Below are 20,123 nucleotides of genomic sequence, written 5' to 3'. Positions count from 1 at the left end.
AGGGTAATACTGCGTTGAAGCACCAAATATAAGCAACAGGAATATCTACACGAAAGAAATTCTTTAGTGTCTCAATAAATAATCAACTTCAGAGTTGTAGGAAAAAGGACAACAGCTCATATGAATGCTAGGGATGTTCGGGGGTAACACAAGAAAGGCTTTTGAGCCAGCTATTTACGACTGAAAATCTGTTAATTAATGGAAAGCCTGAAGGGATAATAAAGGACGGATGGCAGTCCACTGAAGACTGGAAGGCAGCACTTCCCTCTCAAGGAAGTTTTTTTTAGAGATGTCATTAGCAGAGGAAAGCCATCCAACATCACCCACCCCGTAGCCCTCAACGCTGTTATCAGAGTCAGGGCAGTATCATTACCCCAGGAATCCTGCCCGCTTCCAGCCCAACTTAAGGCAAAGCAGAGAGAGGCTAAGGATGCAGAAGGCAACGGGAGGCCCTTGTGCCAGGAAGGGACCGAGTCAGTCTTTAAAAGCCCACCCTGAGTTTTGAGTGGTGGACGCCTGCCAACCAAGGCAGCTATGCTTACAGAAAGCACGTGCCACGAATTAAGGGGAAAAAAACCCGATAATAGCAGAACAGGATTTTGGTTTCATTGTTTTCACCCCAGAATTTCAATGAAAAGGAAATGTGACTGGTGCTCCCACCCCGAACCCCCACATCTCAGTGAAGATGTATGTTCTTCCCCTGCAGTGTGGGCCACCTCTGCTGCTCGGTCAGGAAAACACCTACTAATGCTTGCTGGGATCCTGCAGGTCACCTAGAGGAGCCCAGGGACAGAACTGATAGGGCCACCACAGCTGCACGGAATTGCAACTTTTAACAGCAGTTTTTCTTCCAGCACAGAACGATGGCCCTGGGAGAATAGAGACTTTGCAGTCAAGTATGAGAGAGAGCAGAAAGGTACTACAGCAAACACTTTGGCTTTCACTTAGCTGTAGAGCCCTCCACCTCCTTCTCTGCAAATTCATGCAGCACATCCACCAGAAGTGATGAATATGTCATTGAACAGGTGAGAGGCACAGCTTCTCAGCCAAGCGAGCACAGGCAAATCTAACATCTTATCTGGGAACCGAACACATATTACCCTCCAGTGCTGAATTACAGCTTCAGTCTCTGAAATCTAGAGCACGGACAGCAAATTGTCCCTATTTCACTACTGCCTCTCTAATGCTCCCTGCACAAGCCCCTGCTACGTTTTCAGCTGTTGTGAAATTGCTTGCAGCTTTTTCACACCTGTGTCAGAGCTCTCCAAGCTTTACAACCCTTAGACAAAGGCCACCACACCATCAGTCCCTCACATCTACGTTTGTTCCTCCTTTGTTTTAATGCACGATTCAATGCCTTCTCCTTGTTTTTGAACTCCATTACTGACGTGTGGCAACCAATCTCAGATTGTGCTGCCCTTTAAATCAACCCTTCTCTTCACTTTGCATTGGCCATCGAAGATGCAGCAAGCATGAAAGGTCACATCACCAGAATCCCTTATCTTTAATCAGACTTCCCTTTCCCTCCCTCTGCTTTAATTGCTTTCCATCGCATTTCAGATCTCACTGGACTTCTTTCCCCCTCCCTCATTCTTGCTGAAGTTCTCCTTCCATTAGCTTATGTGATAAAAAGCTCACCTGCACACACACACACCTTCTATTGCTACTTATTTTTGTAGCTATGTTATTTAGGCCTGCACAGGGTTTTCAGAGTGCAAAATCCATGGATAATTAAAAAAAACCCCAAACAACTAAACAAGTCTAGTATACTCTACAACCTCTTATACTACATTATTGAGGACAAAGAAAGGAAGCTTAGACTTATTTCTGGCAATGAACAGAAGAGAAGGAGGAGATGACAAGGCTCTGGCCAAGAATCCTTGATGGGCTGGTGCATTGTAAAGATCTGTTGAGATGTCTCTTACAACTGAATGAGCCGAACTGCGCTGCTCTTTTGAACTCTAGCCTCCCACACGCAGCAAGAGAGACGGAAGAGCAGTCTCACTAAGTCAGACCAAAGGGTCTTTTAGCTCAGGATCTTCAGCAGAAGAACAAAGTGATCACGCAGAGACACATTCTAGGGATATGCTCCCAGCTGTATGCAGACCACCATCACCCTGAGTCACCAGCGTGGCACCTGTATGCATTGACAGAGGTTTGTCTGTTTTGTGACACATTTTTATTTCATTTTACCCAATTTCACTTCGTTTTCTGAACCCACGTAAACGTCTGGAACATAGAATATCCTTGATCACACAACACAGGAAGCATCTCTCTTTGTTCTGAACCTGCCATCTGTCAGCTTCATTTGTTGCCTCTGAGATCTGGTGGGAGACAAGTATCTTGAATGAGAACCACTTGCTGGTCACCTTTTCCATTTGTGCTTATTTCCACAGCTCAATCCTCTCATTCCAAGGATAATAAGTCCTGGTTTATTTAATCATTTACTTGTGCAGAAGCTCTTCCATACCAGTTTTTTTCCTTATTACTCTGCATTGTACCTTCTGCAGTTCTATTCATCCTTTTCAAGACGAAGGCACAGAACCATACAAGTCATACGTTTCTGAAGTGCTGCCTGCTTTGTTCTTTATTCTCCACATAATCATCCCCAATATTCTGTTTCTTTGTTAACTGTTGAGCCCAGAGATAATGCTTTCATGGAAATACCTGTTATAATTCCAAGGTTTTTTTTCCTTAACAGAAATAGAACATTCGAGCTCACTGCCACATATATAAAGTTAGGATAATTCCTCCTCTCTCACCTCAACATACACCTTAGTATTTCATACAAAAACTGAGTTTCACCTGCCATCTATCACCCAGGCACTCAACACTTCTAATCATGTATTTCAAATTAGTATTAAGTTGAATAAACATCCTTCTTACATGTTAGCGTTCGCTTAGTGAGCTTGCCTATCTTAGGCTACATTAAGCAGAAACCAAACCTTCAAAACAAATAACAAATACTTGTTAGCTCAAGTAGCGTTACCCCTCTTCCAGCGTAAGTTTATTCAGCTGATTTATTACTCACACACTGCTATTACACGGTGCTCTAATATCTTGGCGTGTTCCATTCTGCCTGAGTGCAATCCAGGTAGATTTTTCTTTCTTCCCTCCAGGTAAATTTGTTCAGACAGACTCAAAACAACACTAACAGCTCACTATTGTCCAAGCAAGCTAAGAAGCATACAGGAGAATTATTTCAAGTATTCACAGATGCTTTGTTTTCCTTGTAATCAGTTTAAGCTGACTCTCTGCCTGCAAAACAACACGCATCAGCAGCTGACACACCACAAGATACAGCAGAAAAGGTAGGCAACATGAATAGGTAACAATATACATTAGTGAGAAGAAAGGTGAGCGGAGTGTCCTGACTGAAACCACAACACTGAGTCAATCGGTAGCTTTCCCCTCTGTGACCCTCTAAAAATAAATATCTACACTTCTAATTAAATAAAAAGGTATCTAAAATATCTGTGACGGATCAGAATGTTTACTATTTTACTTGTGGAATTTAAACCTTGTTGACATTTTGTCCTGCTTTTTCCTGCCCCAAAGGCTGGGAGAGGGAAGGGTTTATTTACTTACTTGTCTGCTTATTTATTTATTTCCTTCCTCACACCTGGGAACTTCTGGTAATATTGCAGGTTTTAAAATAAATCATGCTGGGCTCAGGGCCATGGGCTGGGTACTGGGGCATTGCAGCGGGGTGTCAGGCACAGCCAAGCCCCTGGCAGTGCACACTGCTATTGGGAAACTCTTAGGACTGCAGAAAGCTGCATCCCAAATGCTGCCCCGCTTCCCAGCTTAATGTGAGTAACGGTTGGACCTAAAGGCTAGTAACTTGGGGCTGCAGCCATGCACATACCCCTCAGTCGCTGCTCCTCGCATACAGAGACATGACCCTTTTCACTGGGAGAGTGTTGAAGGGAGAGCCCGGTCATTCCTGGGCTTATAGGACCCAGTGTCCCTTTCACAGAATCACAGAATCATCTAGGCTGGAAGAGACCCTCGGGATCATCAAGTCCAACCAGGAGGTTGGAGTTCCCAGGAGGAGAGGAGAGGGAAAAAGCCATGAACTCCACAAACCACTGAGTTTTAGGGGAGAAAGCTGAGCAGCTTCTGCACTACATATATTTTTTTTTTTTCCCCAGAGAACAGGTGGGAAAAAAACCTGAAGCCTAAAAGGAAAGCCCAGCTATCTAGGGATGGTTAGACCTGCTGAGGCGAATGACAAAGTGAAAGCAGAGAACCGCAGAACAGCAAGAAAAATCAGGCCTGAGCAGGTTAGGAAAGACAATTAATTTGAACCAAGTGAAAAATTAACTGGGGAAGCAGAGAGCTGATTTACGTGCAGGATTGATTAAATTGTCCAAACAGCAAGTCGAAGTCCCAACAAAACGCACCCACACTTGCTGTTCCTGGATGCACGCGACGGCAGAGGAGCAGTCACGACCCCAAGCCTGCAAGCCAGTTCCCATGGGCAGATCACAGAATCCCAGAATCACAGAATCTTCTAGGTTGGAAGGGACCTCAAAGATCATCTTGTCCAACCGTCAACCTAACTGACAAAAATAGACACCCACACAACAAACAAGAAGCATCATCACTAAACCATACCTCCCAGCACTACATCAACCTGTCTTTTGAACACCTCCAGGGATGGTGCCTCAACCACCTCCCTGGGCAGCCTATTCCAATGTCTGATGACCCTTTCAGTGAAAAAATTTTTCCTAATATCCAGCCTGAACCTCCCCTGGCGTAACTTGGGGCCATTTCCTCTCGTCCTGTCACCTGTGACTTGGGAGAAGAGACCAACCCCCACCTCTCTACACCCTCCTTTCAGGTAGTTGTAGAGAGCAATAAGGTCTCCCCTCAGCCTCCTCTTCTCCAGACTGAACAACCCCAGCTCCCTCAGCCTCTCCTCATAAGACTTGTGCTCCAGACCCCTCACCATCTTTGTTGCCCTTCTCTGGACCCGCTCCAGCACCTCCATGTCTTTTTTGTGGTAGGGAGCCCAAAACTGGACACAGTACTCGAGGTGGGGTCTCACCAGTGCTGAGTACAGGGCGACGATCACCTCTCGGGCCCTACTCGCCACGCTGTTCCTGATACAGGCCAGGATGCTGTTGGCTTTCTTGGGCCACTGGGCACACTGGGCCACTGGGCACACTGATGGCTCATGTTCAGTCGACCAACACCCCCAGGTCCTTTTCTGCCAGGCAGCTCTCCAGCCATTCATCCCCAAACCTGTAGTGCTGCCTGGGGTTGTTGTGACCCAAGTGCAGGACCTGGCACTTGGCCTTGTTGAACCTCATCCCGTTGGTCTCAGCCCATCGATCCAGCCTGTCGAGATCTCTCTGCAGAGCCTCTTTATCCTCCAGCAGATCAACACTGCCACCCAGCTTGGTGTCGTCTGCGAACTTACTGAGGGTGCACTCGACCCCCTCATCCAGATCATTGATAAAATACACCTGACTTCCATAAAAGAGGTTTCCCAAAGGTGCAAAGTCACAGCCTGAGTCTGTCCAGGCAGCAAACACAAAAAACTAACACGGGGCACCACTGCTCTTTGCCATCCCCATGCTCGCCATGGCAGCACAAAGACACACACGATGGGCAGAGGTGTCCAGAAAGGAGCACCCAGCAGGCACCCGACCAGCTGCTCAGCTCGATGTGCACATCTTCTAAAAATATCAACCAGCATGTTTTTAAAAAAAAATAATAAAATCAAACATTGTATGCTCATGCATCATGTCACATTTTAGTTGCTGGACAAAAGCCAAACTGCCCTGCCGCTAGCAGGCTGCGTTAAAATGGAAATGTATTTTACAAATTATTGAACTATTAAGTCACGCTGTATGTATGCGGTTCAAAGTATTAAAAGCGTTGGACAACAGTGGGGTAAAATATATGTATCTTTAAATTCAGATTAAGATCCAGGCTGCCAAATTTAGGGAACAAGATTATATTTCTGATGCCAGCCCTACGCATAGCTAAATTTCTGAATCCACGTGCCAGGTGACACCCCAGCACTGCTCAGTACTTAAAGAGGGCCTACAGAAAAGGTGGAGAGGGCCACTTTATGAGGGTGTGTAGTGATAGGATGAGGGGTAATGGTTTTACACTGAAAGAGAGAAGATCCAGATTAGATATAAGGGAGAAATTATTTAGTGTGAGGGTGGTGAGACACTGGAACAGGTTGCCCAGAGAAGCTGTGGATGCCCCATCCCTGAAGGTGTTCAAGACCAGGCTGGATGGGGCTTTGAGCAACCTGCTCTAGTGGGAGGTGTCCCTGCCCATGGCAGGGGGTTGGAACTAGATGATGTTTAATGTCCCTTCCAACCTGAACCATTCCATGATTCTATGCAATAGGTCCAGTTTGCTGCATGTGGCCCAGCCTTTGTGATAAGAAAATGCCAGCAGGGGCTCCAAGAGGAGCCATGGACAGGCACACCCTTAGGAGGGTCTCTGACTGTAACCCGATAAAAGTAGTTCTGCAAAAAATTCATGTGCTCTAATCATAGGTAACGGCAGTAAGGAGACCTTGCTGAAGTGAGACATCTGAAACTCTGGTGAAAACTAGTATCTGTTGGTTACTATCAACATTTTTATTCATAAATAGAGATTGGAAGCAACGTTTCTCCTGTTTTTTATGTCAATTGACATTCCTGTTCCAAGAGTAGATATGAAGAAAGACCAGTCAACATGACCCTCTAACCAGTTTCCCTTTCTTCAGAAAGCACAAAACCTGGGAATTTGAGTAGGTTTGCTGCCTACAGCTGCCCAGAGAAATACTCTTCAGTTACAAACACTTAAACCGAACTGATTTTAATACATGACCAAGGTTTTTATTCTAAACAGATGCTGAATTTGTTTAGTCCCTCTGCCTGCAATGCTGGATGAAGTACAGCCAAGCAGAGCCCGGGTGATTTCTGCATGTGCTGCCCAGATGAAACCTACTGCGATAGATAAAACATCATACAAAAAATAAGGTTTCTTTTTCTGTTCTTATACTACTACTCATGGAAAATGTGACCACCCGTGGATGTTCAGTGATTATATTCAAACAATATGCGAGAATGTAAGAGAGATCTCAGACGGGGATCAGATTCTGCCATGGACTACCTTTAAGAAAATGTCCATATTCTCTTTATGCTCCACGTTCCCGGTTCTCACAAAACTCACATTAGGGCAGCCTTAAACTCGTGCTCTCTTACTTTGAAAGAAAGTCACTTGTGGCATTTCACTTCAGAGGAAGACTAGTAAGAAAAATTGCAGTGAGGTGGTCAAACCTCTGAAATCCAGCTACCACATCTTTCATTGATTTTCCTAGTTTCTTCCTTGTGATAGGCATGAAACTATTGTTTAAAAAGGAAAAAAAAAAAAAAAAAGGAAAAAAAAGCATTTCACCTAAAAGTACTACAGAATACCCAGAAATAAATAAAATGGCAAGTATATATTGCAAAGTTTTAGGAAAAATCATTTCCATTAACATAAGATTCAACTGCTCCAATGTAACCTTAATTTCCTCATAGAAGTAATAAAGTGCATTTTGATTTTAGTATAGTTCTTAAACACGCTGTGAAAATCAAAAGGAATAAACAATTTTCTCTACAGCTATTATTAGGTAATTCTTTAAAATAAAATAATAACACAAAGAAGAAAATTAACTACCTGCAAGAGAAAAGGAAAAAAGCCATTAACGAGACAAGGATATTGAAATATTAGTAAGCCAAAACGGTCTACCCAGACCAATTTATTTCCTCCAAGTGCTTCATTTAACCTTCCTCAAATAAATAAAAAAAACCCCAAACAACAACAACAACAAAAACCCCTGTTTCCAGTCTCTAATGTATCAGGTTAAAAGGCAGGCAATGTTTTGCAAGTTGTTTACGAGGGAGCAAACTCTGGAGTTGAAATCGGGCTGAGCGATGAGGAGCAGGGCAAGAGGACAGCCTTGAAGAGCCTTCTGCCGGTTTGCACTGCTCGAGATTGAAATTACCTTCTCTGCTCTTCCTCCGGTTAATAAATATGTAAATACAACCTGGTGGCAGAAGTGTAGAGTGTGGGAATTAAGTAAGACTCATGGTGAGAGCTGGAGAAGCCAGTTACACGGCAGCCAGGCTACGCTAATAACCTCCGCTCTCAATGGGTATGGTCTACTGCAGAAACACATTTTGATAGAAACCTACTAAAATAGTATGTGCAGCCACGGCTTCACTTCTAATGTCCCAGCATAGATCAAAAAGAAGGATTCAACTAAGCCAATGATGGAGAAAAACTAATTTCATGGTAAAATAATTCTAAAATATATTTAAGGTACATTGGTAAGGCTACTTTAAAGGGAATCTGCATTACAAAACACGTAAGGGAATTGAAGACTATATTCTGATGTTCTTCAGCTGCTAAAAAAATAGTTATTCTTTATCACTTTCTGACTACGGTATTTTATGTAAACAATTTTCCGAGAAGAATACTTCTTCCTTTTTTGCTGTATTGGTTTGGGTTTTATTTTTAAGACGGAATAGAAAGAGTTGCTGCTTCTCTATCATCCAGAATTTCTTTTTTCCTCCTAGAGGACATCGGAATATAGGATGGAGAGAAAAACTGAAAATAACATTTTAACCAAAAAGGCAACTGTCTAAACGTGAATCCTAACATCTGCTCACAAGAAATTATTTAGAACAAATGTAAAATTGTGGTTTGGTTTTACATATGACAGTAGCAGAAGCCACTGCAGAAAACTTGTCAAAGCAGTTCTAACTGGACTTTACAGAATATTTACAGAACAAGAAATCGAGGACTGTTCTGCACTTTCTGCTGCAGCAAAATGTTTGCAGGAACAGCAGCCAAATGTTAGACAAAAATGGAATAGCTAGGTTTGCAAACCTATGCTATTCCAGGAGCAAAATATTAGATGTTTGAACAATACCTGGGATCCTGAAATGAGGATGTTAACTTTTGGCTGGAACACAAAGTACCTGAAAATATCACTAGAGATCATGCATTGCTACTGCATTCACTACCAGGCAAAAACCCCCAATCTATTAAAGATCAAATTGTTAGTACACGAGTATTTTAAACAGAAGTATAGCATAATTATTTTTTTTTTCAAAAAGCAGAATTATAAGGGAAAAAAGAGCTAAGATCAACAGAAAAGAAATGTAAACACATTTAACAAAGAGCTTAATTAAAACAAGCAGTGCTATTCAAAATCCAAATTTCTGGTTAATGGTCATTGATGTTTGCAATGCCAAACTTCATTACAAAAATTATATACAAAGAACATTTCAAATATATATATTTTTCTCTCATTTATACAATTTGTAACTGGAGAGATAAGTCCTTTGGCCAGAGAAAGCTAATTTAAAATCACATTATTTAAATTATATAACTTTTTCTGTAATTGCAGGGTTTTGTTATTATTAAATGTGATGCCACTACATGTAGCACAGCTCAGATGTAACACAGAATTTGCAGACCAGAGCCAAAAAGCAGTATTAATTTAATTTCCATAATTTGAAAAAAAAAAAAAAAAGTTTAAATGGATCACATGTGGAAATAAATTGGCTCATTTTCATTTCATGCATAATGTGAAACTAAATGGTCAAAAAATGAAAGATGAGCACAATATCACACCGCTCAATTACCATTTAACAGCTCTTACTGGTATGCAAGATGTATTTTGTTGTATGAATTTCAAAATTATTTACAAACCCCATAGCCAGTTGCTCTACAAAGGCTCTGTTTTGAAGACTGTAACAGAAGGAGTATTTTTCTTTCCCTTCCTTTTTTTTTTAAACCAATTTTAGTCTACCATTCTCTTTTATAGACACAAGCCTATAAGAGCAAATTACCCTGTTGCTTTCTGTATATCCTCCCTCATCACATCAGATGCTGGAAATAGTTATGAAGAAAGTCTTATAAATGCCGACTTGTACTGCATCTTGGCATGCGTGATGTGATCTGCACTGCAGCCAAATCAACCTCCATTTGATTCTTGACACTGATCCATGTCACCTGTCTAAGGAGCTCCACCGGTCACTATAGCAATCCTCCTGCAAACAAGTCTTACTTACACTCCAAACCAGGAAAATACAATCATCTCTCCTCACAACATCCCCCACCTAGCCACAGACCTTTTTCTTTCATGTTTTTCTTGCTTCTCAGAAGAAAATTGTAAAATTACAGTTATTTTTATGCTTATAATTAAGATTATTATTAGCTTGACGGTCTTCCCACCTCTAAGGGATTTCTCAGATGCTAAAAGACCCTTGGCTCAAGCACTGTCTTAACCTATGGACCGCGCTGCACTCTTATCTGCTTCTGCCTATATTCTGTATTCATTTCACCAGCTCCCACTGCAGTCCCTGTTTGTTTTGCTAACGGTCTTGCTGCCACAGCATACATAAAAGTAATAATAATATGATCAGGGAATTCCAAGTCCCCGAAATGCAATCTCAAAACGTTTCGCTTTCTATACTGCGTGGTTACTATAGCAAGGAAAAAAGTTCACAGCTGAGAAAATGCTGAGAGCAAACAAAGAAACCCCAAAGTCAAAATTGGGTGTTGGGGCTTGAACGTCAGATGTATCTGCATGTGAATATTTATCCACTTGTATTTTGTGTGTTTAAAATAAAATAACAATCCACCTGCATTACTGTTTATTTTCAATTTTAGTCATTCACTTCAGATTATGAGAAAATACACGAGGGTGGTGAGACACTGGAACAGGTTGCCCAGAGAAGCTGTGGATGCCCCATCACTGGAGGTGTTCAAGGCCAGGCTGGATGGGGCTTTGAGCAACCTGCTCTAGTGGGAGGTGTCCCTGCCCATGGCAGGGGGGTTGGAACTTGATGATCTTTGAGGTCCCTTCCAACCCGAACCATTCTATGATATCACACAGAGAACCTTTTATAATTAGACTGATGGACTTCCTAGGCAAAGTGCTTCAGTCTCACTCATTGTGGAGCTTTACTTTCAGACCACACGACAGATTTGAACCGTGACTCCGGGCAAAGCGATTAATCTCACTTGATCCCAGTTTCTCTCTGGAAAGTTATATTGCTCTTTTATCTCACAGGATCTGCTGGTAATGTTGGTAAATATTCTGAAGGTGAAATTTTGCATCAAAAGTCTTCCAAACCCAGTGTTAGCCCAGGATGGCAGTTTCCAGTTCTCCCTGTGATATAGGAGGGATGACACATAGTTCTTGCTAAAAATCAATTTGTTTCAAAAGAGAGAATCATAATATGCAGCTAAAGAAAGATGGATAAAACTTCCCAAAATTAGTACTATGAAAAAACTATACTCTTTTAAAAAATACCTGGGGAAAATTCAAGAGACTTGGATAGACTTGTACGTATTTAACCAGAACCTGTTTGCTATTGTATCTCAGAAGCACACGATGATGATATTTCCAGGGCTAAATTAACATGGCCAACATTCTGCAATGTAAATAGGCTCCTATTGATTAAATTAAGCATGGGGTGAACTTAAGCTGTTTTATCTGACCGTCAGTGAATGTTTTGCTGGCTGGGAATGTCCCCAAAGAGGAACAGGAGCGCTTGGAATCGATATTGTCCAAACCAATTTTTTCTCACTGTTATCAAGGACAACGCTGTAATTAAGAAGCAATTGCCTTAAACTGTCCACCACAGTACACAGGAATCAGAGGCTAAGACAGCTTCTTGGAGATACCGTTTACACCTTGCCTGGTGGGTTTGAATAATGTATCACCCAAGCAGACTCCTAAGTGTATAGAAAAGGCTTCATTGCAACTAGATTTTACTTGCTGGGTCAAAGAAAAATGCATTTGGTATTTATCTTGGTTTAAATAGACACCATCCTCAAGAACTCAGGGCATATTAGATAGATTACATAAAGTCAAATTATTCTGAGTTTTTAGTTTTGTAATAACCTTGATATCTAGGAAATCCTAGCTACATTGCAGAACTGTAGGAAATTTAGTCTAATCCACAGAGATAGCACTGCTTATTGATCTGCCCAATAACTACTACAACATTTGGCTTGAGAGATCTGGTCTCAACACACTCCAAAAGCATATTCAGAAATTTCATTAGAGCAGTAGCTGTGACACATCCTCACAACATAACTGTTCCATCCATGGTCCCATCACGGACTTCCTTCCTGAGATTTGAGGTTTGCAGAACATTTTGTGTGCTGGTCTTATTTTTGTACCTCCTAAGTCTCTCTGCATTTACATCAAGGGGGGAAACAGTTTTCTCTGCACAGAATTCATAAGGTTTCAAAAGGAAAAACCTCCTGAAATTCAAATTACAGTAAGATGTAGAAACAGTTACCAAGCCAAATAAGAATCAAAAAGTTTACTGTGAAGTGCTACAAGATAATTTATTGAGCTGAACAGCCTTGTCCACATGCTTTTCTCTTTTTCCATTTTTTTTGTTTTTAGATTTAGATTATCCATATGAAACATGAACTGTTTCATAAATCATCTCTAAATTTGGCAGAATTTGAAGTTACAAGTCATTTTATTTGAAATAAAAATTAAGGTAGAATAGAAATAGAAATAAGGTAAAATGATGTTCAGCTTCCAGTACAGTAGTTGAAAACAACTGTATAACAAATGTTTGAATCAAATTATTTTGTCCACATGAGCCATTTATTAGAACTACCACCTGTCTTGGCAAAGACTACTGATTATTTAATAACTCTCACAATTGAATTGTTTAGTTTCAAACTCAGTAACTGGCAAATGATTTTTGGCATATGTGTTCCTTGTTGAGAAGTTTTTTTGGTATTATTAGATAAATTTAAAAAAATATATATTTTTTAGGATAAATTTACCTATAAAACCAATGCATTGTGTATCTCAGAACCTGGAAGGGTGCACAGACAGAACTTCTCAGAATGAGTAATAAAGCACAGCAGCTTGGAAGAAATGAAGCACTGTAATTTTGCTTTTTTATTCATTAATACTTCAGCGCCCTGCAGACCTGCATCTTCTCACCATGCATTTGAATAATGTGTGGCTGCTGAAGTGCTACAGCTCATTCAAGGAACATCATCAACTTTATAAAAAGGAAAGGAGCTTTGGGTAAAAAGCGATTGCTCAAGTTAGATGGTGCTTTAAAAGTTATTTCAGCTCTAAGACAGAAAGGGTAAACTATGGAAATGTTCTTTAAAGAAAGGAGATTGAACATCATGAAATCACATAAGACCTGTGTGATTGAGATGTTTTCCATTTATCAGGCAAGATAAACAAGGCAAAGGAAACGTTAGCTAGAGATCAGAACAGAAGACAAAGTTCCTGCAAGTTCAGAAAACAATTTATGTGACTGTTGTTCCACATCAATATTCAATCAGGCGCAGGGCAAGTCCCTAACAAAGTACGAGTAAAGAAAAGCAGCAATTAGAGACAAATAAACCTAAAGTAGTGTTTATGGTTAATACCAGGCCTAATGATCATTTAATACTATGGTTTGACTAGGAGTTAATCTAAAGTTAACTAAAGAAATGCATCAGTTCTTCTTACTCACTGTGGGGAACAGAGCTAAGAAGGTACACTGCTGTAAATTCAAGATGGTATCAAAGTCATAGATCTTAAGGAAAATTATTTTGGAAATTTGGTTCTCTTCTTGTTTTAATATTTGCTTTCTAAGTAAATACAGGAATAGAAATTTGGAGAAAGATTACATATAGCCCATGTGGACCTGCTGATGTGCATGTTAATACAGATACAGAGAGATGTAACTTCCTCTATTCTGCACTCCAAAGATGGTTTAACAGAGGACCAACACCATCCTATCTCCAAAACTTTTACACACATACCCCACAGAAACCCCTATAACAGACCAGACACAGGGGGAGAGAACAAGGTGCCTTTTGCTCCTATGGCAGAAAGGGTATGGAAGACTTAATAACCAGAGGGGTAAGATCTTGGTAGGAGATCAGGCACTCTCTGAGAAGGGAAGGGAGCTCTTGCTCCTGGACCATCCTGCCTTATTTATCATCCAGTGGTTACCTTATCAGGGAAGGGTATGAAAGGGTTTGGACCAGAAAATTGGAATGTGCAACTGCTCCCTCTCGTTTTATGAGTCCTAAGCACTATACATCTAAAGTGAAAGTACGTCTTGAGACACTTACAAAAGTGTCTCTGCTTCTCAGGAAGGCATGGAGAACATATTATGCACATTATTCATTTCGTCACTTGTATAGAGGGTGATCTGTACACACTTCAAAGGTTCTTCAGAGAGGAGGGTACTCAAAATTTTTCAAATCTCTGTATAATATATGGACCTCTCATCTAAGACTGCTTGCACTGCTAGAAACTAACAGAAATTCTTTACCGTGAGGGTGGTGAGACACTGGAACAGGTTGCCCAGAGAAGCTGTGGATGCCCCATCCCTGTAAGTGTTCAAGGCCAGGCTGGATGGGGCTTTGAGCAACCTGCTCTAGTGGGAGGTGTCCCTGCCCATGGCAGGGGGGTTGGAACTCCATGATCTTTAAGGTCCCTTCCAACCCCAACCATTCCATGATTCTATGAAGTCTGCACAAGCGGATCTTCTGTCACTGAGGGAATTTAACTGGAGCTACATTAGCTAAAAGTGCTTATGGATTTGGGGCTTGATGGAAATTTGGCAAAGGTTATGACAACACAATTAGACTCGGACACTTAAATTCATCCTTGGCCCCACTCCACATCTATCAGCCTTGCCTGGATTGTGCTCTGAGTTGTTTAAAGAGAACAGAATCAACTTAAAATTAGGTTATGATTAAAAACCAATGGCTGTATGGAGCAAGAGGCACTCTTGTTGCAACCTCAGCAGGGTAAGTAGGAATGAAAGAGAACCCTTTACTCAATATAGGAAGATGCTACTGAGCCCTGTGGAGGAGAGTTCATGAACTACTTGCATTCAAAGAAAGGCAATATTTTTAGAGGAACCCAGCAGACCCAAATGTCATAGAGAAACGGATAAAGGTAGCAAGAACGAATTAGAAACGTCCTTAGAACAAGATGAAATTTTGCCATTCCCACTTTAAAATCTGTATTTGAAGTAAGTAAAAGGAAACTTAAATAGCAGTGACCTTTTGAAGCAAGAATGTGAGGCAGAACCAAGGACTCTACACTGGGAATGTCCCATGTGCAACTTTCTGATATGGAAAAATAAAATCAGTAAATTAATACAAAAAATCCACGTAAATAAATAATTAGCAACCATAATGCTGGCTAACCCTTTCCCTTCTGACATCTAATGCAGCTATTACTCAACCAAAGGAAGATACCGTGTAAGATCGAAGATTTTTAATCTGCTATCCCGTTTCTGACAGTGTGCAGTAATAGAGAAAAGTGATGATAAAAATAGGCCAAACTCATAATGCTTTTTCCTTAGCGTGTCCTCCCAATTTCAGTGGAGATTTCAGCTCAGGGATTTCCCGAGCCAGAGATGGTAACTTTGTGTTTAATAACCCTCAGAAGATTTTTTCTTCCATCAATTTGTCTTTCTCAACACATGAAGACTTTTAGCATATAGAAGCATCCTCTGGTAAAAAGTTTCACCATTTCATTAACTCACATGAAAAACTATCTTCTTATGTTTATGTTGAACCTGTCACCTGCTGACATTTAATAACTCTTAGTTCTTATATTACAAAAGTAATGACAAACATGTCTAATATAAAACATGATTCAGCTAGAACATGGTTTTACAGATGCTCAGAAGATCCCTTTCTCTTGAAGCAAGAAACCCAGAGAAAAATAAAATGGTGCAAAACAAGTAACAATAGAAGTACATTTTAATATATTGAGTTTCTTCTCCTGCCTTATTCTAGTTGATCACTTGGCACACAACCCTGAGTGTCTATTGTAGATTAAGCTCGGAGTTGTCACACCAAGACCTACCCATATATTTGCTATGTCTTAACTCTGTACCAACGGTTTATCGTTCTGCAAGCAGGAATCAAAAAGGATAGGACACCCAAAACATGACCAGCCTCAAAACTCCCACCAAAGAGAAAATGATCCAGTCTTCTTAACAAGGGGAGCTTGCAGGAAAGGAGAATAAGTATGCCATGGACTACAGTAATTAGCTTTTAATTTTTCCTGTACAAGCAAAAAGCTAATTATGTTTCCTTGCTTGAACAGCATTTATATTTACAGTAACTTGTGAGACTTTTGTTTTTAAGACAGAAAATCCAGTCTTTATGGAAGTCACATAATTTGTTGTCAAGTTATCAGGCTAGTTCTGTGATATCTTTGCATTCCACTTCCAAATTCTGAAAGGCTACAAAAATACCATTAGTCTGAAGACCCTACATTATGTGTTATTGCAAAACCACAGCCAAATGTTAAGTAGGCACTATGACCCACTTGTTTTCTTATTACAATTTCATATTGCAGTTTGGCTTTTTGGTTCCCACTGTATAACAAACACTAAAAGCTGCTAATAAAAATGTAATGTAAAAGTAACGTACACATTGTTTTGGCACTGGTGAGACCCCACCTCGAGTACTGTGTCCAGTTTTGGGCCCCCCACCACAAGAGGGACATTGAGGTGCTGGAGCAGGTCCAGAGAAGGGCAACGAAGCTGGTGAGGGGTCTGGAGCACAAGTCTTACGAGGAGAGGCTGAGGGAGCTGGGGTTGTTCAGTCTGGGGAAGAGGAGACTGAGGGGCGACCTTATAGCTCTGTACAAGCACCTGAAAGGAAGCTGTAGAGAGACGGGGGTCGGTCTCTTCTCCCAAGTTACAGATGTCAGGACAAGGGGCAATGGCTTCAAGTTACGCCAGGGGAAGTTCAGGTTAGATATTAGGAAACATTTCTTTACTGAAAGGGTTGTCAGGCATTGGAATGGGCTGCCCAGGGACGTGGTGGAGTCACCATCCCTGGAGGTATTTAAGAAACGTGTAGACATGGTTCTTCAGGGCATGCTCTAGTGCCCAAGATTATTGGTTTGTCGTGGGCTGCTGAGTGGGTGGGTGATGGCTTTTTTGGTTTGGTTGTTGTTGTGTGTTTAGGTGGTGGGTGGTGTGTTTTTTTGTGGTTGGACTCGATGATCTCTGAGGTCCCTTCCAACCACCACAATTCTGTGATTCTGTGATCTGTGATTGTGTCTCTAGTAGACTATTTTAGACTCCAATTTCTGATGGCTTCAAAGTTCTCTAACATGAATTACAGCTTTTTTCCTTTTCCCAGAAATATTACGCATCTTTCATCACTTGATGAATGATGAAAAAGCAGAAAAACCCACAGGGAAAAACATTCATGAGCCTTCGTCAATAATAAAAAGCAGTATACAAATGAAAGATTTTTGCAACATTTCAAAAATGTCGAAGAACTAAAACCAATTAGGAGTATGCAATTAATTTCTCAAACACATTTAGTCTAAATGTTCCTCTTTGCACAATATCTTTTCTATTTAAAGGTGGCAAAGCGTTAATTAATCCAGTGCAATGAATCATGCATTGCAGCATCACAAAAGTAGCTTACATGATCACATTGTACATGGGTAAATGCTTATGTTTCTTTTACACGAGGAAAAACAGCACTGTCTAGATTTCTCAAATTCTTATTTTGAAGAAGAAAAAGAATTAGAATGCAGTTTGATCTCATACCTGAAAATTTTGCTCTTGTTTTCCAGTCTCATTCTACTGGTGACTGGTCTGATGTTTGTAAATACATAGAAAATTTTGTACGGTATAATCAAATAAAGGACTTCTGCATATACTGTAGATTATCAGTGAGCATACAGATGGTCCTGAAACGACAGCTTCAGAATATCAAGCAAAATTCAGATTGTCTAAGAGTTTTAGACAGCACCTAACACTCAAACAGCAATGCACATATATCCATTCTGCTATAGCCTAAGGTACGACATCCAATACCCTCTCTCCCCCTCCTCAAAAAAGAAAAAAAAAAAGAAAGAAAGGAAAAAAAAAAGTAACTTTGCTTTGCTGAAACATTCCTTGACTCTTACCCAGACATGGTCAGATGTCCTTTAAAGACTGGATGCTTAACCCACCTTGAGCTCTGCTGCAATCGAAGCCCTCAAAACACAAATAGAACTCGACCCACCCAGCACTGGTACAGCCACACCTGCAGTACTGGGTCCAGTACTAGAGAGAGTTCAGCAAAGGGCCCCTAAGAAGGTGAAAAGACCGGAGCAGCTCTCCTATGAGGACAGACAGAGCACTGGGACTGTTCAGCTTGGAGAAGAAAAGGCTCAAGGGGATCTCATCAATGTATATAAATACCTGAAAGGAAGGTACAAATAGGAGGGAGCCATCATCCTTCCCTACTACTTCCATCCCTAGCAGTTGCTGGCACTGGATGCTTAGGTAAAGAATAGCCACCCTATTTCATAGAGCAATGCTTCCTTCCCTCTGTCCAACTCCCCAGCAACTTTTCATCTTCCCGTAAATTGTGGTTGAGGGATTCCCAATTCCCATCATTGTGCTTAATAGCCCTAGATGGAAGTATCCATCATGAATTTGCCTAATTGCTTTTGAACCCATTCAGACTTTAAGCCTCCACAACACTCTGCAGCAATGAATCCTGCAATTTAATTATGCACATCATGAAGAACTACTTCCTTTCATTTGTCTTAAAGCTGCTGCTTGATCGTTTCACTAGGTATCTCCTTGCTCTTATATTTGAAATTGCAAATAATTATTCCTTTTTCACCTTCTCCATGACATTCATGATTTTATATACTTGACACTTATTTCTCCTCATTCATTCTTTTTCTAAACTGAAGAGTTCTTTTCTATTTAAAGTCTCTTCACACAGAAGCTGTTCCTTTTCCATGATGCAAGATCACTACGGACTTTCACAAGAGCATGATGTTTTTCATTTATGGTCTTACCTCCTCTCCTGATCATTCCTAGCATTATCAAAACCCTCCTATAACTTTTCCTTTTCAAGCTGGAGAATTTAATTTAATCTTTCTGTGTGCAGAATCCATTCCATCCCTTACTTAATGCTACTACATCCTGAGGCTGGGAGACCAGAACTGCATCCATGTAGATGCCATGCATAGTAACACAATGATGTTTTGTTTTGTTGAAAGGCTGATGGTACCTAGTACTATGCTATTTTATCCCAGATTTGAAGATCTAAGCTTTTTCTTCATTGAAGTAGGAAGATGTTAAAATAATATGAGAAACACCTCAGGTAAAGAGGAAGAGAATGCATTAGTGTTTCACTCCAGTCAATAGACAGCGTTTTAAACAAATCTCAAAACAGACTGGAGAAGTTCCTACAACAAGTACCAGCCAAAAGGTTCATAGAACTTAATAATAAGTCAGTACCACCTTAGAAAAACATCTATGTGTCTGTACCTTTCATTACCACTAAATGATGCAATGGCAGATAGTATGTTTTAAGGAATTGTTTAGGCAAAGTATGAAAGCCAGCCATGAGCTTGGCCACAGAGCCCAAGCTTAGCTCTCCTCCAATGTGCAGCACACAACAGAAACTGTTACCCGGATGACAAAATTAGCACTGCGACAAAAATCAGAAGATGAGAAAACAACCCCTGCTTAAGCAATGTTAATTCATCATCTATGTGTTAGGATGCAACGTGTAATTACATGATCATGTACTCTTTTCTCCATTAAATTACATAAAGGACAGACTTATCTGAGAACGTTAGTGATACTTGTCTACAGAATCAACCATATGGCTCTCCTCATTTCTGCTGTCACAGGAGTTAGGAAGTGTGTAATGAATCAGACAGGAGACTTCAGAAGACAAGCAGATCATATGGTTTGGGATCATTTCTGCTCTTCAGATCTGGAGAACCGTATGCCACCTCTAACAATGCTATGTAACCCCCGTATGATGTCAATCAAGACTCCTCTTTAAATATAATCACAGATCCAGATTCTTCTCCACTAGCTAAAGGTATTTAAGTCAGGTATCTACATCAGATGGTCAGAGGTGGCCAGGCGGACTGGTTGGTCTCTTGTAGAGCTTTTCTCCTCTATAGACATGAGAGAGAATGTTGGGCAACCAGAGCTCTTTATCTAGATGCCTTTCTCCATCTTTTTTACACCCAGCACGACAGCTTGAGGTCTGATACTTTAAGAAATCCAAATAGCTGTAACTGTTGCTGATATAAAAACACAATACACTAGCAG

General features: G+C 40.7%; 1 protein-coding gene across 1 annotated transcript in view; it reads right to left on the bottom strand.

The window, feature by feature from the left end:
* The window catches only part of HS6ST3 (heparan sulfate 6-O-sulfotransferase 3), a 304,875-nt gene that overhangs the window by 166,083 nt on the left and 118,669 nt on the right, over positions 1-20,123 (bottom strand). The window lies entirely within an intron of this gene.

This window comes from Calidris pugnax, unplaced genomic scaffold (genome assembly GCF_001431845.1).
Source record: "Calidris pugnax isolate Ruff unplaced genomic scaffold, ASM143184v1 scaffold274, whole genome shotgun sequence".
NCBI lineage: Eukaryota > Metazoa > Chordata > Aves > Charadriiformes > Scolopacidae > Calidris > Calidris pugnax.
The sequence above is the reverse complement of the archived record's forward strand: the minus strand, read 5'-3'. Positions and strand labels throughout refer to the sequence as shown.